At 40.1% G+C, this 27,355-nt stretch overlaps 1 pseudogene; it reads right to left on the bottom strand.

The window, feature by feature from the left end:
- Positions 1–25,638: 25,638 nt before the first annotated feature.
- LOC147462847 (uncharacterized) lies at positions 25,639–27,123 on the bottom strand (annotated as a pseudogene).
- Positions 27,124–27,355: the final 232 nt, after the last annotated feature.

The raw sequence follows: 27,355 nt of genomic DNA, 5'->3' as shown, positions 1-27,355 counted from the left end.
ACACCGAAGCTCCATTCGACGAGCCATCTGGACGGGCCTCAAGAGCATCTTGAACCCTACATTCCAAGGTACATTCCCGACATTTTCGACACTTTGGTCTGCCATCCCAATTTGAAGGCCCCTTGGCTTAAAAAACCACTTTAGACATACATTTCCACTGCCACTGGTCTGCCAAGGACTTTCCCACCTGCTTTAGCTCGCCGCCATGCACCTGCTAGCATCCATAGCACTGCTTGTCACCCTTCTTGGCATGGACCAACTTTGGTTGCACCAACGTGCACTCTCTCCCCTCCCCCAGCGTTGTCTCATCTCGCCAATCCGATCTCCCTGCACAGTAAAACACACACACACACACACACACACTATATATATATATATATATATATCATGCACCTAATTTTTAACCCCCCCCCTTCCTACTCCCATTCCCACACACTCATACAAACACACTATATTCACACACAACACACACTCACCCGCATACACATACACAAAACCATACATACACACATACATGCACACACACATATACGCACTCACAACAAAAAAAAGAAGGAAAGGAAACTATCGACACCAAAATCAAAGGAAAGAAGGAGGCCAACTCGCACGCCGCCAACACCAAAACACGAAGTGGCATCGAAGGCACGCCTTAGCTAGCACCGAAAGGAGGTAACACATAACATCTCGGCTTCTCACGACAAAAACCGACTACCACATCACTGAAACCTCACACTGACCACCCGAACCATTGACAAAACCTGTGTAAATACCCTAAAACCCCCACTCTTCCCTAATAACCTAGCCATGGCTAGTGGATTGTAAAAAAATCTCCCCATCCCACTCTTTCCTCTCTCTCTATCTCTACCTTCTCTCTCTCTAGAGAGGCATCTAGATCTTCTACAGCGACCAAGGGATACTTTCAATGACCATTAGTTAAGGACCACCTCTTAAGCCTATATAAAGAGGCCTCCGCTTAGCACAATGGGAGACAGAAGAAGAGAGACACACAAGAGAGACAGAAGAAGAGAGACACACAAGAGAGAACACTCAAGTGAAGAAGGATCACACTAGCTCCATGCACTCTACATTGTAAGCACCACTAAGCACGTTGTGCACCCATGCTTGAGAGCTAATGGCATCATGTTTGGTTGCAAGTTTTGGGCACTTTAGCATTGGCAACATCACCATTCTCCCTGTGATTCACCATACCATGTTGAGTTACTAATCACGACCACTCTAAGCACATGAAGTAGTCACTGCTCTCCCACCAAGCAACATGAGCACACTTGGATTGAAGGCAATAACGCCATGCCATCTGGCCCGCTCTAATTTTTGGTGATTGATGTCGTCGGTGGCTGCATCGTCTTGCTATGTCCCTCAACTAACCCTCCCGCTAACTCCAAACCTCACCATGCACCATATGGCTCTCGTATTCCACGTTACATCCCTAACGCCAAGAGCCAGGTTTGTAGTCGTCAAGACCATCACTTGTAAGTATCTCCATCGCCAATAAAGGGTGTACTGTTGTCTTGATCTTTTGAGTCCATTCTCTATTATGATTTGCCATGGTTATGGGATGTTTCGTCTCTTGTATGTCACCCTACTCGTGCTCCATCATGTGCAATCTCTCCCGTCAGTCAGTGTGCCCTGTTCCGAGTTTTTCACATACCTCTCTTGTGCACACACCAATGATTAATGATTAGGAATTTCTCTACATGTGAACGGTTGTTACACCACCATTTCATGTCGACTACCTAGAGAGCATTTCACATTTGCTACCCTAGGTCATGTATGTTTGCGTCCTAGCTGCATTTATGCTAGGTGGTGGCCCTTCCTACCCATAGGATCACTCCCACCTTGAGATGATGCTTGGGGATGTTCAGGCTATGTGTGATGTAGAGGCCACCCCATATGGCATGTCCTTTCCGACAATCATTTTCTTGGCGCCCCCACCAAGGATCCTTTCATGAAACCCTCTAGTTTAAAAGACTAAAAACCCCTAGACTTTTGTGGATGGATGAATGGCTAGCAGGGTTCGCTAACTGGACGACAAAAGAAGAAGGGCTCCAAGCACAACTAGACGAACTCCACATCTCCATCGAAGCTCGAGTGACAGGCATAATGGTAATCAATCTGCAGTGGGAGAGTCAACCAACACGCCAAACTCAGTGGATATACATAGGCCAAGTGCCAAGAAGAAGAAGGAGAAGGTCGAAACCATGTCCGCAACCTACAACCAACCCACAGCAACAAGATGGAGGGAGCTCTGCACAATAGAGAATCAACACTATTCTACTTTGAGAATCGGGTAACTCAAGTCACCGAGGTAATTATCACAGTCAGTTTCCAAGTCACACCTGATGCTGCAGCACAGATGACGAAAGCATTTGCAACTAGGGATCAACTGAATTTGTTTCAGGAAATAACACCACCCTCGCCCAAAATCTTGGACAGTGACTAAGCGCCTCTAAGATTCACATGAATCAGTACAACCTACCTCAAGACAGATCACACATATTAGCACGAGTACGCTCAATCAAGGTAATACTGGACTTGAAGGCTCACTACCAACACATCATCGACACCATGCTGGGTGGGGAGCGGTTTTTTGAGGTTCTGGCATCAGATCATCCATTTGTCTTACCTTTGGTACAAGGCAATGTACCGTTTGAAGTTTTAATCTATGTCCTAGTATAAGAGGGTATACACACCTCCTTGTAAAGAAAAAAGAGAAAAAAAAATCTTTTTTTGCAAGCTAAGCAGTGTGCCTTTGTAGCTCTCTCTCAGTAATCATGGCAAGTGTAGCATTTCCAACATTTAAAGGAAAGAAGGGGGAGGATTAGGTAACAGACTTCCTAGATGACTTTGAAGTAGCATGTGTAGTGAGCAACAAAGATACGGATGAATCCCGGGTTAGAATCTTTAAGCATCTCGTGAAGCTAGAAGCTAGATTGTGGTACAATGCACTTCCACAAGCAACCAAGGATGACTGGGAGCCCTTAAAAACCGCTTTTAAGAGGCGCTTTGGGAGAGGTACCACTTCAGAGAAGTTGTGGGACAAGTTGAGAGACTTGAAGCAGGAGGGTCATTTAGAATATGCCACCTATGAGTCCAAATTTGTGGATTTGTGGGAACAGTGGGTTGAGTCACTAGCAAGGGGGGAAGCTGCACCCGATTTCCTAGATAAAGATCGGTTCACGCATGGCTTATGGCCGCTTCTCAAGGAGAAGATGAAGGGTAGATTCCCGGCTACGTACGAGTTAGCCGTTGAGATTGCTCGGCTTAAGGACAAGAAGCTGCGAATGAAAGCCAAAGAAATCAAGTCAACAGAAGCAAGAACATTGCGCAGACCAACAACCACGACAACCACCATTCCACCACCACCACCGACTCTTGGGGTAAGAGATGAACAACAAGATATGTTCGCCCATATTACTGACCGACTGCAGAATTTGTTTGTGCGCTTGATACAGGAAGGAAGAAATCAAGAAAGAGATCAAGATGCAGGAAGAGCACGACGACAAAACAGGGAGTATCACTACTACAACTATGGAGAAGATGGTCATGATATGTACTACTGTCCCAAACCATGACAAAATTATAATAGAGGAGGTAGGAGGAACCAACTCTCACCCCCTAGAGAAAGAACACCCCCACCCCGAGCACCAGCCCCACCAACACAAATTCTATGTCCACCCCAGGAACCATCACAAGCATCCATTCCACCTCTTCCACCAGCACCACCACCCAATCGCCCTGTAAACATCAAAAGGCTAGAAGAGAAAGGAAAGGCCGTAGTAGTGGATCCACTTAGAGCAAAGGAGAGGGACAAGGGTAAATAGAAGGTAACCTTTTTAGAACCATTTGAATCCATGACTGTGAAAAGAGCTAGGAGGGAGAAAGCCACACAATCAAATGATGGGAGAAGCATGAGAGGAGAGACTAGCAAGAGGCCATCCACGTCACAACGGAAATTGGGCATCACCGACATCCAGTTAGGGGAAATTTCTAAGCCTTATGATCTAACATTGGATGTGGAAGAGCAAGGACCAAAGATTACATGGCCACAGCTGCTACATCTCGCACCAAAGGTAGTGCGGCAATGGTCCAAAATGGTGAGTACAAGACGCTCCAAAGCAAAGGTAGCCGGAGCAATTTCGGGTTTCAACATGGACGACATCCTTCCAACTATCGACGTCAACATAAAAGGAAAGAGGATTGGGAATACCTACATTGATGGAGGTGCACAAATCTGTGTGATGAGCGAATCTATGATGCTTTAGTCAGGGCTCTAGGTTGAGAGGTCTTCTCCATGCAAGGCAAAGATGGCAAACAACACAAAGGTAAAGTGTGTAGGTGTGGTAAGTGTTGTGAAGATAAAAGCTTTCAACACTGAGGTAGAGGGAGATGTTTTTGTAATGCCTACTAAGGGGGATGGCTATCCACTAATCTTGGGAAGGCCATGGTTGATGGCCATGAAGGAAAAACAGGATTGGGGCACTGACCTTCTACGCATGATTGGTAAGAAAGGGGAGACAATCTACTACGACATGAAGATTGGCAAGTAGAAGCAAATGAATATGGAAACATCAACAGATGAAACCACTCGCGAGTCTTCCACTTCTGAGGAGGAGACCACATCCACCGAAGAAAGTGACAGTTCCATCGATGTGATGGGCATCATCATAAAGGATCCACAAAGGGTAAGCACAACTGGTAATCCATCACCAGAAGGGCAACGCAATGAAAAGGAGAGCAAATCACCTTGCCTAGGAGAAAGTAGGTTGAAGGGTATGTTGTCCACGAACTTAACACTTGAGGAGAAAGATAGTTTTTTGCAAATTTTGATGGGATTTCTTGACCTATTCATTGACAACTATGAAAGAATCACAGGCATTACAGTGGTGGAACATCATATTAAGTTGAAGGAAGGGGTGAAACCAGTTGTGCAGAAGCTACGACGACTGGGGGTCATACAAGAAAAGGCAGTCTTGGCCGAGGTAAGGACGCTGCTAGAAGCAGGATTCATCTATCCTGTAGAAAACTCAGAGTGGATGTCACCCATAGTAGTGACGCCTAAAAAGAATGGTAAGTGGAGGGTCTGCATTGACTACAAACCACTAAATGCAGCTACAAAAAGAGACCACTTTCCTCTCCCTTTCTTGGATAAAATTTTGAATGAAATAGCGGGTTTTGAATGCTACACCGTGTGTGATGGTTATTCTGGATATTTTCAAATATGCATTGCCTTGGAAGACCAGCTAAAAACCACTTTTATCACGCCATGGGGTTGTTTTGCATATAGAGTTATGCCATTTGGTCTCACAAATGCACCTGCCACATTCCAAAAATATGTCACATATCTTTTTCAACCGCTCTTTGGAACATCCATAAGAGTGTTCATTGATCATTTTTGTATATATAGCTCTCGTATTTCACACTTAGAAAAGGTAACTGAAGGTTTGGCCATGTTGGAAATCCTAGGCGGCCAATTAAATGTGGATAAATGCCACATTGGGGAGAGTCAAGTCATTTTACTAGGCCATGAAATTTCAGCAAAAGGTATCAACACCGATCCAAGTAAGGTGTCTGCACTCATATCCCTACCTTCACCAACAACCGCACGACAACTGGTCTCTTTTCTACAAAAAGTGAGGTACTTGAGTAGATTCATACATCTACTATCACAACTTGTTCTACCGTTGCAGCAACTCACTCAAAAATCAACTTTCACTTGGGACGAGGAAAACGAACATCACTACAGCAAGGTAAAGGAGGTCTTAGCCACCTGCCAGCTATCTCCCCACCTAAGTGGGATGAAAAATTCTATGTCACCTCAAGTGGGTGATGACTCATTGGGGGCTGTGCTACTCCAAAAGGATACAACAACATCTTTCATGAGGCCATCTACTTCTCTAGTTGAATGATGATAGCACAGCAGAGAAAGGTTTCACCCATGTGGAACACTTAGTCCTAGCTCTTAGATTTGCAACTACAAAGTTTAGGTCATATTTTCTGCCTAAGCAATTTGTGATTCTAACCATGGATGAGAGGTTTCCCTATGTTGTACAACACATGGATGTGTCTGCTAGGATTACTAAATGGCTAGTTCGACTACAAGAATTTGAGTACACGGTACAAGTAGAAAGCACGACCAGGGCAAGCTTGGGAGGACTCATGACCTATCAAGGCTTTAAAAGGAAGGAGAATAAATCTAAAGGGGAAGAAGTTCGATCACCTCCAGTACCACCGATGGTAGAAGGAGCACACTCTCTCTACTTTGATGGGGCCTACAAACGAGCGTCCGACAAAGCAGCTACGGACATAGTGGTCTTTGATGACAAAGGGGTAAAGGTATTTTTTCTTGGCCATTTGTTAGATTCACATTCTAACAACGAAGCTGAGTATGCAGAACTAACCAAGGGTTTACAATGGTGCGTCTCACAAGGGGTACAATGCCTTAATGTATTTGGGGATGCTCTACTTCTGGTAAGGCACGTAAAAGAAGTATGGACATGCAAGAATCCTAGCTTGATGACTCACTTAGGTGGTGTAAAAACCTTGTTGGGTAAGTTTGAAGAAGTTCAAATACACCATATCCCAAGGACTCAAAACCATGAAGCAGATGCCCTAGCAAGTGAAAGACTGTAGGAAGTGTTGGTTGGGGCTATAAAGCTAAAGCTCCCTCTATTTCAAGGTAGTGATGCCTTACCTGATATCATGCATTTTTTGGAAACAAGAGAATGTGCATCGGATTTAACAAAGGGATAGAAGCAATGGCTGACGCGGAAGGCCACAAGGTATCAGCTCATCAATGACAGTTTGTACTGTAAGGGTAAGGACCAAATACTCAGGAAGGTCCCTCTCTCTCATGAATCATGGGAGTAATTGCTAACTGTCATGACGGGGTCTGTGGTGGTCACTTTGCCCTAGACATAACAAGTAGGAAAATCTTGCAGGCTGGATTCATATGGCCTAGCCTCAACCGAGATGTACACCACTGGTGCAAGACGTGTAAGCTGTGTCAAAAGGCCGGCACTAGGTCACTTATGACTGAACCACAGACACCTATTCTTTCATATAGACCATTTGAAAAGTGGGGTATCAATGCCATAGGACCATTGCCTAGGGCCAACTCAGGAAAAATCTACATCATCATGGGGGTCGACTATATGACTAGATGGGCGGAAGCTACAGCCCACTACTAGAATCACAGCGGTAGAGGTAGCTAATTTTATCTATGAGCACATATGTTGTAGGTTTGGCACACCTTTAGAGATCATCTCTGATAGAGGGCCAGGTTTCAGAGCATACTTGGTAGGAGAATTAATGCAGAAACTTGGCATTACAAGGAGGCACTCTTCACCATATTACCCTCAATGTAATGGCCTAGTTGAAAAGGTGAATGGAATGGTTTCTAAAATTATTATCAAGCAGGTAAACAATCATCCGAGAGACTGGGGTAAGTACCTACTACCAGCTTTGGGCCTACAGAACCTCATTCCGTACATCCTTGGGATTCACACCGTATCATCTCGCATTTGGTAAGGAAGCAATCTTGCCCATTGAAGTGCAACTACAAAGTCTCAGAATAATGGCAAGCCAACTTCAACGACCTAACATGCATTTGAGAGATCACATCATCGACTTGGAAAGACTACAGTTGGACAGAGAAGAAGTAATAAATTAGTATGCGGCACAAGCAAAGCACAAACGGCTTAGCTTCAACCAGCATCTTCGGCAAAACGAATTGAAGAAAGAAATGTTGGTGCTCTGCTACAACAATCTCTTCGACACACGCAAAGATAAGAAACTCCTACTCCGATGGGAAGGCCCTTTCATCATCAAGAAAAAGTATGCAATGGAAGCTACCAGCTTACGGAAGCTGATGGAGAACTTCATGAAACCAGGATAAATGGTTAGCGGCTCAAACCTTATTTTCTTCGATTTGACCAGGCTCCACCTATCGACATCCAGATGTGGATACACCATCAACCGCCACCTCCGACGACAATAATCAAACAAATGAGTTAGAGGCATGAATGCCCCTAACCTAAGGGAGAGGGCTAATGACGTCGGGTTGTCCACACTGCTCTCTAGCCTGGCCGGAGAGCTGAGGTTCTAGGGAATGAATGCCGGACACCGTTTTTTTTCTTCAAAATCTCCCTCTCTTTCATCATGATCCGTACTCTCTCTCTGATTCCCCCCCCCCCCATTTCCCCATCTGTTCCCTCTCTCACTACCTCCATTTTCCCTCCCCCTTCTTTCTCTCTTTCCTTCCTCTCCCTCGTTGTCTTTTATGGTGTGTGAACAACCCATAAGGGGAGCTTAATAACGCATCCTCCCTTTTCTTTCATATTCCACCTTTGACTTCATTATACTCCCCCCCCTTCCTCGCTCAAACGGCCGAAAGCAACCCTACCACCTCACCATCTCACCCCCCTTGCGCGTCCTCTCGAGCCAGCCCATAGGGCGCACGAGATGACCTCTCTCTCCCTCAACTCCCTCATCCTCTCCCTCACCTTCTCAGTCCCGCCATCGCTCACTCTTTCACACTATCTTCCTTGCTCTCGATGTCGGCGCAGACAGGCCTATAGGCGTAGCCCACAGGGTGCTGAAATCTCTCTATCTCATCACACACACAGACTCATACTCACACACACACGCGTGCGCACTCTCTCCCCTCCCCCAGCGCTGTCTCATCTCGCCGCTCCAATCTCCCTGCCCCTTCCTACCCATAGGATCACTCCCACCTTGAGATGATGCTTGGGGATGTTCACGCTATGTGTGGTATAGAGGCCACCCCATCCAGTAGTTCTTTTGGAAGGTTGGCACTCTAAACGCATGGAATTAGGAGTAGTTGATGTTAGCACCATGGGAATATGGGTTTAGACACACATCTAGCTGATAAGAAATCTTTTTTTTAGCCTAGAGCCCATATTGAGCTTGAAATAGCTTGTAATCTTGTTATAGAACCACATCAATAGAAGGACCTCTTTGCCATCAAGACCTATGTTCTTGGGTTGTAGCATGTGATAGAAGTCGAGTGTAAGCATCCACCCTTTGGATGGTGGTTTCTTCTCTATGGAAGCTATTGGGCATGTCTGTGTATCCCTTTGGGATGTCTCATAATATGGAGTGGTCCTCTCTCTCTCTCTCTCTCTCTCTCTCTCTCTCTCTCTCTCTCTCTCTCTCTCTCTCTCTCTCTCTCTCTCTCTCTCTCTCTCTCTCTCTCTCTCTCTCTCCCCACACACACTCTCTCTCTCACTCAGGATTCAAAAGAATGTGGTTTGGGTGTGTTGTGCTAGAGTGACAAGTCCGAGGCCATCATACGCGTCCTAGCCGCGCTTATGCTAAGTGGTGCCCCTTCAGAGTTATAGGATAGCACACCTTAGGTGCTACCCCCCTGAGATGATGATTGGGGATCATTAGGAAAATTTTGAACTCATTTTTGGGCCTTTTCAGAGTGCCACATCATCAAAGTTTTACAAAAGAAAGCAACCCGGTAGACCCCTCTAAATATTGCTTAGAACCCCATGATATGACCTATCATTGGAAAGTTCTTGAAAAATAGATTCTAAAGAGCCAAGGTCCGAAAAGTTTGGATGACTTCTATGAAAGTTATGCCATTTTCTTTCAATCAGCCAGGTTTTGTTACCGTTACGTTAATCTAAAATCACCTTTTTCTAGATCTACATGAAGGCAATGTCGGATACATGCATGCTATATATCAATAGATAGCATTTGAAGAGTATATTCTAAATATCCAACCTCCGACAAGTTTGGATCTTATTTGCAAAAAAAGTACCAATCCCCACTTTTTGAAATCTATGCCACATCAGCAATTCTTACAAGGCCCATTTTTTAGTCCAAACTTTTCCTAATGTCTAGGCTATGTGTGGTGTAGAGTCCACCCCACCTGGCACGTCATTTTCGACAATAAACACCCTCAGCCACCTCAAGCTGCCCCGCTCAACACATGAGCTCTTCTTGAAGAGATCTTCTTTGATGATGATGATGAATAATATTGATGGCACAACACAAATGAACCATACAAGGATAGCAGATCTTTTGGGTGTTCATCAGAGGAACATTGATGCAGCCAATTATTGTCTTGAGATTAAATATGATGAGGAAGTTTTACCATTGAGTGTCTGTCAAAGAAAATTGCCTCAAGGTAACATTGTCACAGGTGAAGTAAGAGATCTAGTTTATGTCTTTTGGAGCTCAGAGACTTGAGTTTTGCTCAACAAAAGGGACATAGGTGAAAATTGCCTCAAGGTAACATTGTCACAGGTGAAGTAAGAGATCTAGTTTATGTCTTTTGGAGCTCAAAGACTTGAGTTTTCTCAACAGAAGGGACATATGTCAGAAGAGGATTGGAAAAAAAAGTGTTGTCAAACATCCAGTGCATCTTCTCGATGACTCTCAGGTAAATTTAAACCACTGCTAATGTCTTTTGTGACTCTCTATTTTCTCAGGTGTAATGTACTCTACTTATAGTACTTGAAGGTATTCCACTTGTTTTACCTCATACAGTACCTATAGTAACTTGGTGAAGGTATATCATTTGGTACATGTAGCAACCTAAGGTATAATATTAGCTATATTAATATGAAGGTATTCCATTGTTATACCTTATAATGCCCTATGCTTCCACGCTAGGTACTCAATAGCACTTTTCATGTGATTAGAGTACCTTATAATAATGTTCATAGGTCCTTCATCTACCCTATACTACCATATAAGGTACACTATAGTACATTTCATTTGATTGGAGTACTCTATAGAACCTTGTGATGTAGGCCAAAGTACATCTATCTACCATATAGTAGCATGCTATATAGAGCACCCTAAAATGTACTAAAGAGTTCCTTGTAATTCCATGTTATGTACTACATAATATCCCCATCCACCCTATAGCATTACTCAAGGTCCTCTATAGTACATTTCCTAGTACAAAACAAAAATACCTTTCATTGATAAAGTCTTACAGTACCAAAGGTATTATACACCACCAAATTGGTACTTTATGGCATCCACCCTGTACCACCATTTAAGGTATTCTATAAGACATTTCCAAACTAGTTTCAAACTTGGTACTGAATAATACCAAATTGGTACTCTACTGCACCAGGTGGTAAAGTACCAAATAGCTAATGTCTTACTGTACAAATCCCAATTGCTAATGTATTCTACCAAATGTACCAAAATTGGTACTATACAGGATGAAAAATTGGTACTATACAGGACCAAATGATACTGCTATGTACCAAACAGTACTATACTGTACCAAATGGTACTTTTTTGTACTAAATGGTACTATACAAAATGGCTAATATTTTACAGCCCCACATTTGCTATTTACTGTACCAAATGGTATTGTACAAAATGGATAATATTTTAATCATCTTCCTACAATAGACTTGCCATTTAAATAGTTTCTCGACAAAATGAAGAGGGGAAACTATGGCATCCTTTATACTAGCACTACAAAGGTTAGAGAGTCTTTTGCAAAATAAAAAGGGAGGGGATGATGATAAGTTGCATCTCTTATACAAAGCATCATTTCTTTGACACTAGCAATGCTATATATAATTGCTTCTTCACATGTTCCACAATGGAATATCCAAGAAGGTACATTCCCCCAATAGAATCTCATTGATGGGGAAATGGAGTGGATGAAGTGTTTGGTAGCCTTAAGGTCGTTGAAGTGTTTGGGAGCCTTAAGGTAGGCCATAAGTTTGTATTACCTTGGGAAAACCATAAAATAGATGCTCTAAGTCTTCACTTCTTTGACATCTGGGGCATTTTCCTTGACCTGGTGAATGATCAATCAACAAAGATAGCTATGCTTTTCTATGATAGGAAAAGCATATACATTTGAATTTAAAGATCCATTGACTTTGCATTTTTGGTTGAGCTTCCTTTTGAGTTCTTTTGGGAATTTAGAAGTCCTTGAGAAATTCATGTACACTCTCTTTGGAAGTGTCTTCAGTGTAATCTCCTTCTCGGTTTCCCAGTACTAGTTTTCTTTCATTAGTTTTAACTATTCTAATCTACACAAAACCACAAAAATACACCTAGCATTGAGACTAAATTTTAGAGAAATCAAATCACTTGACATAGGTAGGCCATTGTGAAAGAGATCTCCCGAAGGTTTGATCCCTGCCTTGAAGCATTTATAAGCTTTTATGATTGGTTTCTTTCTTTGTTGATGAGGTACTTTCCTGTACTAGATGGAGTCCCACATCAAAAAGTTATTTATGTTGAGGTATGCATGTAGCTTGCACTCACAATGAGAACAAACCCTTAAGCCAAGCATGCACCATTTATGTGCATAGTCACATTTTTCCCTATGCAACCTATAAGCCGGACACATGCTTCTTTACTATGCATGCGTGCTACACAATTATTGTCACATGCTATTTGGTATAGCCCACATGCTACTTGACCTTTTTCCACATGTGATGCCTATCACATTCTAGCATTTTATTGTCACCTTCCATTTTGAGTCAATAAAAGGCCACCATGCTTTAACTTGTAATTCTCTCTCCAAAATCCTAATCAATCAAGTTTAGTTTCTTTTAATTAAGTGCATTCTATCTAATACTTATTCCTAACTTCTAAGAACCTCTTATTATGATAAATGTCTCATTCTCTCTAATACTTATTCCTAATTGTCATGAACCTCTTATTATGATGAATACCTCATTTATCTATCCACCATAGGCATTACATGTGGCATCATGGTTAATGCACAATTAGCATTTCCTAATTGCACTGGTTAGATCTTTATGCTAATTTTAGTACTCTCTCTCTCTCTCTCTCTCTCTCTCTCTCTCTCTCTCTCTCTCTCTCTCTCTCTCTATCTATCTAAGCACTAAATCAATTCATAACTCTTTAGGGGTAGGTTAAATAAGTTCAAGCCTAATTATCTCTCTCCTTGGATATGGGTACATCTACATGACCACTTTCCTAACCAAGTGAGTAGAGATATTTGGAATCAACCATTAGAATGTGTGCAATTTTTCTTCTTTATTAAGCCTTGCTTGATTACCCGGCTTGATTGAACTATTGAAATGCATTTGTGTGCATACTGTTTTTGCAAGCTTTTCAAATGCACAAATTTATGTCACATTGGACCAAGCATTAAACAAAGACATCATATTTTTTCAAAAATTTTATGTTTGATTTCTTTGTTAAACCCTACTCATAAATCTTTTCTTTGTGTGTGTGTGTGTGTCCCCCGCCACCCCCCCCCCCCCCCCCCCTTTCTTGTTTCTCTTTTGTTTTCCAATGCACTTTGAAAGTCGACTACCCTATTGCTAAATCCAAAACCTAAAAGTTCTTTTACTTTGAAATCGATCTCATTTAAAGCATCCCTTCCCATGCCAACAATGGCTCCAACACACAAGCGTCACAAACCATGAAGAAAGTTTGCTACTTCCATGACAAAGTCCGCAAAGCCTAAGCACAAAAGCTATGTTTGTCTTATCCAATCCCAAGATTACTCAAGTAGTCCCAAGCCATGGAATTAGCACGATCTTATTTATACATTTTGTACAAAACATCCATCAAGATGTACCCTCACTACAATGAGAAGGAGATATACACCAAACCCAGTTCAAAAACCATGTGCACCTACATGTGTACCACCATCAAAATGCTCCAGATTCCAAAAAATCAAGGAAGTTAATGCATAGGATATGAGGCCCATAGTTCCCTAGCAAAAGTGATAATGTGCATTTGTCTGTGTTAAGACACTACCCTAAACCATATAGTTCAGGGGTAAGACCTACACTATTTTTCGTTCATCAAATTTAGCCTTCATGAGCCCTATGTAGTTATGTAGCCCATATTAGAATCCATGACTCAAAATCCATGCTTTATCGTATAAGCTTCAGCTTATGGGGGTGTTTGTTGAGGTAAGCATGTTGCTTGAACTCATGGTGAGAACAAACCCTTAAGCCAAGCATGCACCATTACGTTCTATGGAATCTATAAACCTCACACATACTTATTTACTATGCACACATGCTACAAAATTATAGTCACATGCTATTTGATGTAGCCTGCATGCTACTTGACCTTTTTCCACACGTGATACATATCACGTTCAACATTTTATTACCACTTTTTATTTTGAGCCTATATAAAGCCACCATGATTAACTTGTAATTCTCTCTCCAACATCCTAATCAATCAAGAAAGTTTATTTCCTTTAACAATGAGTATATTCTCTCTAATAATTCCTAACTGCTATGAACCTCTTATTATGATAGATTCCCCATTGATCTATCCACCACCATAGACATTACAAGGTCTAACCCATATTTCTATAGGGATTGTCCACCTGATTCTTAGCTCAAACCAGGCCTGCAAAAATCTTATGGATATATTGGAGCCATTTAGAATGATAGGAGCTAGTAGAGTAAAGAGCTCCCACTTTGACAAGTTGGTCCAATGTATCCTTGCAAGAAAATGTTCGTAGTGTTTCTTCTAAGAAGACAAGCCTAGTAGTCTTATGATCTAGAGATCTCTTGATCCACTTAGCCATCATCTTGCTGGCCGAATCTTCTATATTAAGAATCCCTAGATCTCCTCTTGACGTGGGTAAGCAACAGGTTTTCCAAGCTACCTTAGGGACCTTATAGAATTCATCTGATCCTTCCCACAAGAATTTTCTTGCCAGTTTAATAGCCCAATTGATTTGCTGCTTTGAAAGTTTCCAATAGAATAAAGAAATAGGTTAAGGAAGGTAACAATTAGTGGTTTAAAACAAAGGCCCTAGAAAAAACTGTTGGTTGAAAAGACTACAAGACAAAAAAAAAAGCCCTAAATTTGGAGAGTACCCACTGCCATCTCTATTCAAGTGAGATTTTGAATCCCATGAGAATACCCAACAGTCTCAAGATCTATCCATCCTGTATAGGTTGACAACCTACTTGAAAAACAACATATGGGCTATGCTCTTTAGAAGACTTCTAACCAGTTTTACTATGATTTATGAGGGAACCTAATGCCAAAAAAAATATTCCAAACATTTCATGAAAGATTCTATTGAAACACTTTCTGCACTTACCATTGCATTTGTATCATCTACAAACTATTGAAGACATAAATTCAAATCATATTCTAGTATTTTAATTTGATTCCTTTAAGATTTCTCATTTGCATATTATATTTAATCCACCAACCCAAAGCATCTGACATAATACATATAGAAATGGAGAAAGTGGATAGCCCTGCCTAATTGACCTCATAAGGAAAATATTCTTATACACATCGTCCATTAATGGTGACCTTAGCAAAAGAATTTCCAAACAAAATATGAACAATTATGATAAAATTTCTTCCTATCCTAGCATCATGAAAAGGCTTCAATATCAAGCTTAATTCCATTCTGTCATAGGCTTTGTTAAACTCTATCTTAAAGAAGTCTTAAAGAAGTCCTTTGCATACTCAAAAGATTTCCCATAATGTGATTATTGCATCTAGAATGAATCTCCCTTTGCTAAAACTTTTTGGCACTTTCGGAATAATATGATCCATTAGTGGGCTGAGTCTTCTAGCTAAGGTAAGAGCATAGATCTTGTAAAGAGAAGTCAAACATGTTATGGGCCTCCAATTCCCTAGATCCTCTTTTTTCCCTCTTTTGTGTATCAACTTTATAACCCTTATGTTAATACAAGCACAAAAGCTCCTTTCTTAGTAGCTTCTTGATATACTACATAATGTAAGGGATTAGAAAATCTTCATACAAAATAAAAATTCATTATGGAATTCCATAAAAAATTCATTAGGAATTCCATCTACACTAGGAGACTTACCAGCCTTGATTGTACCAATGGCGTCTTTGATCTCCCTTTCTCATATTGGTTGTTCCTGAAAATGTGCCATTTGAGAGATCACAATCTTTCTTCGCACTTGAGCCACTTTGGCCCTAGCTTGTGTTTGGAATTACTTATGTCCACATGGAGACCAGAGAAAACATTGGTAAAATACTCTTTAGCTATGGTCAAGTTTTCCTTGTAAGATGTAGCCGAAGATACATCAGGTCTTCTATGGAATGGAACAAAGTCCGTTTCTTTTCTCTTCTTTGACAACTCATACATATTTTTGGTTGGCTCGTCTATCTTGCCATGTCAAAACTCTCTAGTGTGGACAAGGGCACTACTAGCTTCCAAGAGGTCTTCTTGCCTGAGGGCTTTTCCCAGGTCAATGAGTTCTTGAGCAAGAGGGTCTAGTTTGGAGTTATATTCCTCTAGTTGAAGAATCTTCCCAGTAATCATCATTCTTCTCTTAAACCTATTGCCATTAGCTAGATTTTTGTAATCTGTTAAGACTCCTTGTGTATTCTTGACATCCAGATCCCATGCCTTAAAGGGGAGCTTTCAGCAATAAAATCCTTTTTAAAAACTTATACTACAAAATTTATAGCTGTAATCAGTTTCAAAGGTCTCTGATCTAGATGTGGCCATCTTGCTTTGTAATTATTCTTTGCTCTACTCAAATTATATTTATGATCAAACAAAAGCGGAGAAAAATCTACCTTGCAACCTACATACCAGTATTGTTGAAGTAGATTAACAAACATATGGATTTGTCCAACCTTGCTGCCTTGTAGCAATTCCCAAATTGTTTATTACTCCATGCAAATCCTAGATCCTCAAATATACTCACCAGGTTTTGTTGTTCAAGAAGCTCTAACCACTTTAACTTTTCTTGTGCCTCAAATTACTTGTCGTTTAGCAAGCCATCTGTCCTTGATGTCCTCAACCATAGTTAAGTCTCTTGTCAATATAATTTGTCTTGTAACTTGTGGAATGTCATTCCAATATCTAATTCTATCATAGCAAACATTATGTGCATATACATTGACTAGAGTAGCTAAAAGGAGTGTTCAATTTAATTGAAATCCAAGAGCCTCCTTTAAATTTAATGACATATGTGACAAGATGGTTAAAGCTAAAAGAGATTCCAATGACAAAGCCTCATCTTCTTCCTAGATGATCAATACAGTACCATTCATGATTGGTGTTGATCCTCTTTAAATTAGAAATCACTTGTCCTCCTGAAGTTTTGATTTCCTAGAGGCATATAAAATCAGGTTTGAGAGATCACTGGCCCGTTTGTTTTTTCTAACTAGTTCAGTAAGACCCTTGCACTACAAAGTGGCTCCTTTTATATTTGGACACTTCATTTCTTTCTATTCTTGGAGGAATTAGGCATAGAGATAGAGACTCTATTTTGGTTCAGTAAGACCCTTGCAATTCAAACTATCTCCTTTTATATTTGGATACTTTATTTCTTGCTATTCTTGGAGGGTTTAGGATAGAGATAGAGGCTCTATTTGGGTTCAAAAAGACCTTTGCAATTCAAAGTGACTCCTTTTATATTTGGACACCTCATTTCTTGCTATTCTTGGAGGGTTTAGGCATAGAGATAGAGGCTCTATTTGGGTCATTTCTTTTCTCCTTCTTCCTCTTGGGTTTTTAGAAGGTTTCTGTTCAAGTAGCTTTTCCTCTTCTGCTTCTCTCATCAAGATCTCCAATGAGGGTTTAGATGAGTCCACCATATTTTGTTTTTCTATATTGTCTTGGTCATTGAGCTTAGTAGCAAAGTCGAGAGGGGGGTTTTTGATGTAGGTTGAGTGACTTGTGTGCTTAAGATAAAGCCATTATCATCATCTGTAGAATTTGAATCAAAGGAAATGCCCCTAGTGTTTTCACACCTAGGTTGGGCGGTGCATGTAGTCCAACTTTTAGAAATTGGGGTTGCTCTCTCTATTTTTGGTTTTTGGGTCCTCTTCTTGCTTTTTATTTCATGGGTCTTGCCCCTTTTGTTCTGCTTCAGTTAAAAAGGGGCCAAATATCTCCTCCAAAAGGACATCAAACATGTTGCTAGCTCTAGAATTAGAGGTTTTTTTGGTTGATTTCTAAAGAAGCTCCTCCTATTTACCTATTGGAACCGGTGCTTGCCCTCATCAATTTTGTCATACTCGTTGGGCCTATTTACTGCAAGACAATCTTTAATAAGATGTCCTTGCTAATGGCAGTTAAAGCAAAAGTTACTAGGTAGATTTCTATACAAAAGATCATATGGTTGTTGGAAGTTTCCAATTTACCCAGATCCCATCAGAGTAATAGATAAATGCCACTATGAAGATCATCAAGGACAAAAGTGTCAACTGATCTCCACAAGGCAAAGTCAAGCCAACAAATCCAATAGTATTCAAATAGTTATATGTGACCAAGCTCACATATGCATATCAAGATGCACATGGTAATGAATACCAACAGGTTCATGACCTTGTACAAACATTTATAGATGGCCTGACTGGAGACAAAGACTGTCTAAAGATGATGCAAAGACTCAAGCTGTCGGAACAGGTGACAAAAAATTCAAAATCAATGAAAGTTAAAGTCCAGAAGGATACACAAAGGTCACCACCAAAATCTCCTCCAAAGAGACATATTCTGCCAGAAAGTACAGTGGATCTTTTAAGGTCAAAAGTTACCCAAATGCAGGCAGATAATGCTCATCAATTGCAAACAAAAATTATAATATTACAGCCAATGGAGTCAACATCAATTGAAGTAGCCCAGGCAATCAAAGCAAAGAAGTTGAAGAAAAATCTCAACCAAAGGACACAACCACCCCTGAGACGATCAAGTGCAACATTGTTGGTGAGAATGAAGAAAAACTGTCAAGTGAAGTAAAGCTAGATTTTCAACTAGGCAAGAACCTCATGTCCTTTTGCTCTTGGAAAAGATGTGGCCAACCACAGCTGGAAGATGCTCCTGGATTTGTGAGCATATCTGGAGACAAATGAGTAGAATGTTGGGGAATCATCTCCACCGCCATTGAAGTAAGTTCACAATCATCATACTTCAATTCCACGTGATCACAACAAAATATATGCCATACAACATCATAATGGGAATGCCTATGGCTCAGAAGATGTTAGAGATACAGAATTCAAACATGATGGACTCATCACAGAAAACTAAGAATGAGGACCAACAATGATCATCCACGGAAGACAACACAAAGTCCTCAAGCAGAGTTAGAATGGAGACTGATATCAAAGCAGATGTTATTGAACATGATTGATCTCCATCAATCAGAACTTTAGAAGAGATTAAAGAAAATCAGACGATAGCAAGTGCAGATCAAGTAGAGCAAAAAGAAACCACAATAGCTATTGAGCAGAGAATGCCATCAAAGGCAGAAGTAAAGAAGAACAAGGTTGCAGACAACCAAGAAGCAATAGGAAGTCCAAAGATCAATCACTCATTTCCATCTAAATCAGCTGATGAAATTCAGATTACAACAAAAATTCTCAAGCCACTCTCCATAGAGACACAATTAGATCAAGATGAAATCATGGCAAAAGAAAAACAGAAATCTTCAATAGAACCTCCAATGAGAATAGCTGTAGTTCTCAGCAATAAAAAAGGACTAAGTGTCAGATGCAATTCTCTACTGGATAAAGAAGCAAAGTGCAATATGATTGCAAAGAACATCCAAAGGTTCCTCCAGATCACTCCATGCAAGCATGATAGCAAAACAATGCTAGGTATGCATACAGGTTAAGAAGAAATGGTTGCTACCCTTAGCATCCAAAGTCATGAAGAGCAGGTAAAGTTTCAAGTAAAGTCTTCAAAGGAAATGCTTGCAGATGTAATCCTTGGACATCAATGGCTAGATCAACACGAGGCCTAAAAAGAAGATACAATGCTAATACTCTCTTCTCCAAGAGGTAGCTCCAGCAGCATTTACAGGTACTGTTAATGCTAGATTCAAGTAAAGTCTTCAAAGGAAATGCTTGCAGATGTAATCCTTGGACATCAATGGCTAGATCAACATGAGGCCTAAAAAGAAGATACAATGCTAATACTCTCTTCTCCAAGAGGTAGCTCCAGCAGCATTTACAGGTACTGTTAATGCTAGATTTGAGGATTCAAGCTTACTTTTACCTGAAGGAATGTTTGTAGTAAGCACAAGAATGTAAAAAGTAAACTCGCCAAGGTGCAAAAACACTCTTTGACATAGTCAAAGTCGGGCTGCTGAGCCATAAAATGAGCAAAGCATTAGTCCCAAAACTTCAAGTGTGCTAAGAGTCATAATTATTAGGCTTACGCTCAAGATGAAAGAGTTGATCATATCTAAAGTCATGTTATCTACTTTTTTAAGCCCTAGGTATTCCATATGCCTAGGTTTCCATACTTTTGAATGAGGTATAGTAGCTAATTGAAAATGGTATGCTTCAAATAAGGCAAAGCTGGTTAGCAAATAGAACACTCACATAGTTGTTCCTAATCACATGAATGATTTTGAGAGAACCATGTAATGAGTAATCTGAGTATATGTCCATGCTATCTTGAATGATTTCTTTAGAACATGGAGGCTCTCTTTAAACTTTTTGAGATCCTCTTGTGACGAATCATCTTTGTCACACATCAAAAAGAGTGCATATATCAAACACTAGACATCAACCTTGGCATTGTGAGTAGCTCTCTCTTAGTCCTTTGTGACCATATGCAATTTTTTCATTACAGATACTCGACTTTGCTAACTTAGGTGGAATGATATATCCTCCCACGCTTTGTCAGCTTCACATTTTTTATGCCTAGTGGTTTATATAAAAATTTGTGTGTCTTCACCCCACCAATGGATCGTTTGGAAGGCACATTCTTCTCATTGGTTGATCTTTTCTCGTCCCATTAGATTTTGACGTTGTCCTCCTGAAGACCCGTATCTAACAGTACTAGTTCAAGGGCATCTAGAGCCATCTGGCACTCACTTAACTTCTTGATTTTCCAAGCAAACCCAATGTAGAGATATACTAACTTCTCCACATTTCTACAACGAGCATGCATTGTACAAATGTGGACAGCGACAAGTGGAATTACCAGAACTGGGCAAAATTTAAGGTCTTCATTGTGATGAGTAAGAGACTTTATCCACCACTTTGGGTCCATCACTATTGCACAATCCATGTAGAACAAGCATGGAGATTTTCCATTGCATACTTATGCATACACTTCAGTGTTTTGTGCCATATGCCAAGACACCGGTTACTTATAATGAGCTGGTATACAATGCAAATTGGTGTTTCCCACTCACCAAGATTTGGAAGGAAAATTGGTCAAAAGAGCATTGGCAAAAGAGTGTTAATGCCATTTGGGAGATTAAATGGCCTAAATACATGAAGTTCATCTGGAAGGTGCTCTAGGGAGCCATGCCCACTGGGATTAAGGCTTGTGCTAGAGGGATTGGCATTGACACTTTCTTTGGTTTGTAGATTGTCTTCTCAAGACCCCCTTCATCTGTTCACTAGGTGCCCTACCTCACGGGGGCTGGCCACTAAAGTGTGCAAATGGTGGGTACAAAAGACTTGGAAGATTTATTTCTTTACTAATGATCTGATCTTGGGAGGGTATGGATTCCAAAGCCAGGCCATTTTGGTTTGCATACAAATCATTAGATTTTGCTACTTAAATCAGGTCTGAAAGTCTAGGAACCTTGGAATATTTGAGGCAAAACTAGTTGTGTCTCAATTTATTGATATTGTGCGTTTGAGCACAAAGCTTAACCATGGTGTAGGAGCAAAGAGAGGGACAATTTTCAAGGATGCAGAATGGAATCATGCACTGAGTTTCTTAGAGCACTCAAGAAGGTTTTCATAACACCCCTGTTTTGGTTTGTTTTTTGTCTATGTACAAGACCCTGTTGGAACCCATGCCCCCTCAAGGCACATGTAGTCCTTAATGGAAATTGTATTATTTTTTAGCTAATATAAATTCTCTCATGGCAAAAAAAAAAACGAAGGCTAAGGGCCAAGGATCATAACAATGGAGAAGTTTGAATCTTGCAAGCTCACATTGAATTAAAGTGATGCTATCCTAAAGAATCATACAAAGTAAGGAAATGTATCTAAGCTCATCACAAACATTGCATGTTGGTGGGAGAAATGTGTTCAAAACATGAGCCAGGAAGGCGTAGGACCTCTAGTTGTGAGAGGTGTGTGAGAGAGAGAACAACAGACACCGATAGCTCCGCCGAAAGTCACCGAATCATAAGTAAATTGAGTAAAGCTTTTAGTACAACTTAATTGATAACCAAGGTGGATTGCTTACAACGCCGTCACTCGGATTAACTTAAAAGTAGGAGTTTAAGCAGGCTGTTAACGGCTTCATGACTTATAATTAACAAAACTTAAATTGATGATGATGATGAACCTTCACTTTGTGTTGTTCCAATTTCCCTCATGAGCTCCTGCTCTCTGAGGTTCTTCTCCTTTCAATTTGATAGCACTGACAAGAATCGATGCACAATTGCCAAAGCGGTAATCCAATTAATTGTAGATTAAAACACTTAAACTCCCTTTACAAAAGCTAAACCAAATTAATGTACACTGCACTAAAATTGAGCGTTCGTCAATGCTTGGTGTTGATGGATGCTAAGTTTCCTCTGGTGATGAAGAAGAAGGTGATGACGAAGCTCTATTCTTAGTCCACGCTCTTCGCACACATTTCTGTCTTTGCAAAAGAAAGCTCCTCCCACTCAAGAGTGCTCTCTTCTTTCTCTTCCTTCCACTCTTGTCCTTCTTGCTCAGGAAAATTGCCCTCCTGTTGCTCTTGAGCAAAAATCTCCTCTTCCTCTTGTTTATTTCCCTTTCTTTTCCTTCTCTTCTTTTTCTTCTTCTTCTTTCTTTTGTTTTCCTTCTTCTTCTTTTCTCTTTCTTTTCCTTCTCTTCTTTTTCTTCTTCTTATTTCTTTCCTTCTCTTCTTCTTCTCTTTCTCTTCTTTCTTCTTCTTTTTCTTTTCTTTCTCTCCATGGTGCTCTCCTTCCTCTTCCACCTCTTTTCCCTAACTTTGCATAACTTGGCCACTTCTCCCCCAAAAAAAAACTTTTCAATGCTTGCTTTAGAAGAGGGGCAACGACGGCGCCGTCGTTGCCCTCTCTCTTTTTCTTTTTTCTTTTTTAAAAACCACTTGGTGGTTATTAGGTTTGCGCTCATGGGCGGTCCTCTTCTCTTGGGCTGCTTTTGGATGTTTATGGGCTACCAGCTTCTGTTGGGTGGGTGGCCCTCAAAGGGAACCACGTTTGGTTTACATGTTGACCAAAACCTCGCCAACCACATCATCGTTTTCAGTAGCCCCGGGTTGATTGACAATGTCATCGTGAATTTTGTTACTCATTTTAGTGCCTTTAATAGTGCCACATGCCCTCAAGATTCAAGTATATATGATTGCATTTGAAGGAAGGCCTTCCCTCCACATTCGATTGAAACAACCCGTAACTTCCTTGTTCTCCAGTTTGCTCCTTGTTGCTCAGATTTCCAGTCTGACAACCCACACCAAAAGCTCAATTTACCTGCTTCAACTCATAAGAACCCCGCCTCACTTGGACTCTGTTGGATGAACAATCCATGGCCACAAAAATTGGAAATAATTCACCTAGTACCGCATTGTCGACAACTACTGCCAATTTAAACTTTAATATCTTGTTGTTATAAGCTTTGATTGACAATCCATCAATTTTTATGGCCTTACACATTGTATACTTTTCATACAAACCTTGTTGAGGCTGTAAAACCTTCAGATGGCACATTAATCGAGGCATCCAAAGTGTTACTAAACTGGCCCTTAATGGAACTTAAACTGGCAATATCTCGACAACAGAAACTATGGTTGCCGATCTGAAAAGATTGAAGCACTCCACAAAGTGATCACTTTAGGACCATGCATTTATCTCATCCTTGATCCCTCATCCGTAGTTGCCCAATGCGGTACAAATTTGCAAACTGCTCAAACATTAAACTCTAATAACTTCCTCTACATAGCTCTAATTGACAAGCCGTAAATACACGCCCATAGAGCACCTCAAGTACCGCAATTCTACTCTATAAACTCTCATCTATGATCACTTCAATCAGACTCTCTTTTTTGCTTCATTAAGACAAAGCCACATCTGGCATACATTTGGCATTTAACCTGTTTGTTATCAAGCCCTTATTAATGTTGGACAAACATATAGGCTTCAAATAAACTTTATACGCATCCCGTTGCTATTTTTCCCATCATGGAAGCAGAGCTGCATGACATCCACCCCCTCTGAACCTACACAGCCTTCGGTTTGTGCCAATTGGTCTTCGATCTACATCTATCATAAGCGCTTAAAGCTCTTTGCGATCATCAAGCTCATAATTAGTAAGTACATGAAAAGAAAAGGCTTAAAACCTATCATCAATGGTTTGGCTTAATCATAACACCATTGCAAATCTTTGAACCGTATTCGTGTATCTTCAAAGCACTCAATTATAAAAAACCTATCTAGTGAAACCCACCTGACTCAAGTGCTCCAGTTAATTATGCACACGGCTTGACCATCAAGCTCGATTCAGGGAAATCTATCAAGCTCAAGTATGCCTTAGTATGTCTGCACAGGGAATGGCTGTCAAGTCCTTCTTTTCAAGTTCTAGCAACAGAATCAACTCAAAAGATATAAAGATACTTCATCAATTTTCCAAAGAAGTCAATTGGAAGATAGCTATGTAAGAAATTGACCACAAAACCCAAAAATCTTCTCACTTAGCACAAATCTAATTGAAAAATCAACTACCAAGTAACACAAGAAAATAACTCGTGTCCTTTGAATTTGTAGCATGTACTTCAATAGCCCCCAGGATAGAATGGGATAATAAGTAATTTTGTTGGGGTTCAACAACACAAGAATCTCTCTCACACACATGCTCTCAAACAGAGAATAGATACTCCATGATCAGACTCAGCAAAAGACACATTCAGATAACTTCAGAGTCAACAAACAGAACATAGAGAAAAGATTAGACAGAGCAAAGAACACCATGGCAAAATCTTTTCTCGCATTCCCCTACTCAGAACTCGTCCCAAGACAAGTACCAATTGATGGTTATAATTGTCTAACCCAAAAATTTTCTTGACATAAAATATCAGACTCAGCAAAATCCTTCATAACCAAAATCCGACCTAGCAATATTTCGACCCAAAAAATATTCAGACTCAGCAAATATCTAACTCACCAAATATTAGAGTCAGCAATATTTAGAGGCAAAAATATTCAGAGCAGCATTCTAGTTTCATACCCAAAAATATTCAGACTCAGCATATAATATTCGATTAACACATGGCACGTCCGGGTGGTGGATTTCATAGAAATCCGACTCAAATCCACACATCGCTTGATCAAAATCAAATGCCTTATCCTTTTTTCCCAAAAGTCCCTAGTTACTATATATCATAGAGTATAGTACTTGGAACCTAATCCAAGATATACAAATACACCATACAAGACTGTGACAAACTCAATGCTAGGATCTTCATATGAAGTAAAGTGTAGTGCCTGGTACTTAAACCAAGGTACACAAAATACATCATAGATAGAAACTAAACATCGCCCAAACATTCCCCAAAGGATTATATCACATGAGAGCTCATAGAAAATGAACTTATGAAACCAAAACTGAATAAGTATGTCCATTCTCCAAGAGAATGAAGTAAACATTATTAGAATCAGCCTCCGCAACCTCTAAAACATGAGAATCTGACTTTGAAAATCAGGTTTTTGTAATCCAAGCACCAAACTCTAAATATCCTCTTGTATCTTCAAACCTCCTTGAATTTGAAAATCTGCATATGCAGCCTTCAAGAGCATGTACATAAAGACATAATGCTCCCAACATCCAAATAAAATATGATCCACATGATCCATAAATATTTGTTGCTCAAAATCAAGCAATTCAGGTAAACCTGAAACAAAACAATTGCTTCCATATGAAACAATCATTCCACTCAGCAAACTCTGTAATTTTTTCATGAAAAACATCCAAAATATCATATCCCTTTGATTTCCACTTGACTTTTGCAAAATCAGGAAAAAAACCTCTTTGCTTGCTCATCAGTCTACAAAATCTGATTTAAACAATATGAAATATGGATCACTGAGTCATCAAATGCAACATCTTGCATCTGCAAAATCTGATTTGCAAATTGTCGTATTGGTTCAAGATGAAAAAATCTCTTTGCAACCATCAAACAATGCTTCTTCATCATGTGCAACATCTTAGGATACTGATACTTTGCTTCAAAATCTGATTTAGGCTCCAAAAACCCACTTTCTTGATTTTTCATATTCAAGAAACAATCAATCTGATCTTCCTTTGGTTCAATCTAAATTGATTCATAACTATAAAATAGATTATTAGCATCATCTTCACACATTTTGCAAACCTACATTATTTTGCTCAACTTCCTCCTCAAAAACATCATAAAAATCTAAGTTTGGCTACAAAACAAATAAATCAATAAACTCCTCCTCAATCTGAGCACTTTCAAGATCATTTTCAGTTGTGAGGAACTCCATAAACACTTCAAAAATTTAGAATCAATGCCTTGCATCTCAGCTTGCTCTTAACATTCCTCATGCTCAATCTGATATGTGAGACCTTTTCCTGATTCTTTCTTGTTTAGATTGGAACAACAATCAGTTTGATTCTTCCAATTCTTTGCAATTGAAGCATATCCTTGCTTGATATCTACCCGTGACATCAAAATCTGTCCTCCTTCAAAACATTCAAAACCAAAATTCTGATTCACTTGATCATCCGCAACATTTGGCATAGTGGTCAGATTTTTCGTCTGAATTTGCCTATCATATAGAATCAGCATCTGTAAACTCCTTCAATGTTCCTTGAGCACCTTTTTGCAACATTTTCACCTGTAGGGATCTTTTTGGTCGAGACTCCTCTTAAAATGATATGTTTTGATGAAATTCCTCATCAGCAAATTTGATTTCAGAAAATCTAATTTCCAGCAATTCCTTCTCTACATTCATCTCACTATCCACCTCTTCAAGTGGGCTTTGAATAACATGAACAACATCATGGTTATGTATGACGTGCTTCTCCTCACAAATAGGGTAACAACATTTTCTATATGCAAACAACATAAGCTTAAGCATTGGATCTTCCTCCTCCACTCCATGGGTATACTCTAGTGGTAGGTTAGTGATATCTAGGGGCTCTTCTAGGATCTTTTGGCCAACCTCCTTTTGCACCTCCTTCTCCTCCATCTTTGGTATCCCTACTTGGTAAATTACGGGATCCATGCTCCATCCATAATCTTCATCATCACTTGAATCCCCTTCAAACTCATTCTCCTATGCATCCCTCAGCTTCTCACATGCTTTTTGCAACTTGAAAACCTTCTTTCTACTAAAACATGATTTTCACCTATCCCCTTTATGATCATCTAGCCATTCATATGCATTCTCCAAGTCATCTTCAAAATCATCTAACTTCTCT

This window comes from Adiantum capillus-veneris, chromosome 2 (genome assembly GCF_014529385.1).
Source record: "Adiantum capillus-veneris isolate H3 chromosome 2, ASM1452938v2, whole genome shotgun sequence".
Classification (NCBI taxonomy): Eukaryota; Viridiplantae; Streptophyta; class Polypodiopsida; order Polypodiales; family Pteridaceae; genus Adiantum; species Adiantum capillus-veneris.
The sequence above is the reverse complement of the archived record's forward strand: the minus strand, read 5'-3'. Positions and strand labels throughout refer to the sequence as shown.